The following is a 1,035-nucleotide window of genomic DNA, read 5'->3' on the forward strand; positions in this document are numbered from 1 at the left end:
CTTGGGAGGGTTTCACCTTTACATTTTTAAAACAGCTGAATTATGATGCTTTTAACCTGGTTTGGGTGGATTTCTGCAGGAAGACTCTGCTTGTTTGGCTCAGCTTGGAGGCATTCTGAATTGCTCTGTGGCTTAAGTGTGAACTCCATGTTCTGATTCGTGTTTCTGTAGTGCCTGAAGTAGCTTCACTGATACTGGCAGCATGCGGTAGGATCTGGAGAGTAAAGTCCCAAGTGTCAGAAACCAAAAACTCATTGAAGAAGTTCTTTCCTTATGTTGATTACATTGCAGGGATTAAATTGGTTATAGACCTCTTATATCAGTCTCTGTCCCCATATTCCTGTTGCTGGGTTAACTGAAGGAAGAGCTTAGCGGATGACAGAAATACTGATAAGAATCAAGATGATCAGCCTGTCTTGCCTGTATGTCCCAAGACACCTCTGGCCATGAGGCAGGTGCAGAGTGCTGCTGTGCTGAGTGACGTTAGGGTTATCTCACTTAAAGCTTAAGGGAGATAAGGGTGGGGACTAGCTGGAAAATCCCCTTGTAATATGGGGAGATCTGGTTAGGATGTTCTGATTCTGAAGCTGCGTTTCCTTCATTACTGGTCTGATCAGTGCTTGTCTTGGCTTTTGAGTGCATTTCCCTAGTCCAACAGAACCTTTGAGCTCAGCTCTTGCAGGTAGGTAGCATTCTAGAAAATGGTAGAGAAGAGTGGAACTTTTATAAATATTTTAATTCAATCCTGTTTATTCTACAGGCTAAGGTAGGTTTGAGGGTTTTCCCTTTAGTAGCAAAGTGTCGTCGACTGTGTAACTTCCGTTAGCAGACAGTTGAGGAATATAGTAGATCATAAGAGTTGGCTGCTCTTGTGTTTTGAGTAACATTGTGGAACATCAGATTCATGTCCTGATTTGCAGGGCACACAAGAGTTAGTGCGTGTTTTTTTTTTTCTTGTTGCAGTTGTTCAGGATGGACAAACAAAGGCAGACCAACCCTCTTGTGGCAGAGTGGAATTTGTATAGTCCAGGGAAA

The sequence above is a fragment of the Alligator sinensis genome, unplaced genomic scaffold, assembly GCF_000455745.1.
Source record: "Alligator sinensis unplaced genomic scaffold, ASM45574v1 scaffold215_2, whole genome shotgun sequence".
Taxonomy (NCBI): Eukaryota; Metazoa; Chordata; order Crocodylia; family Alligatoridae; genus Alligator; species Alligator sinensis.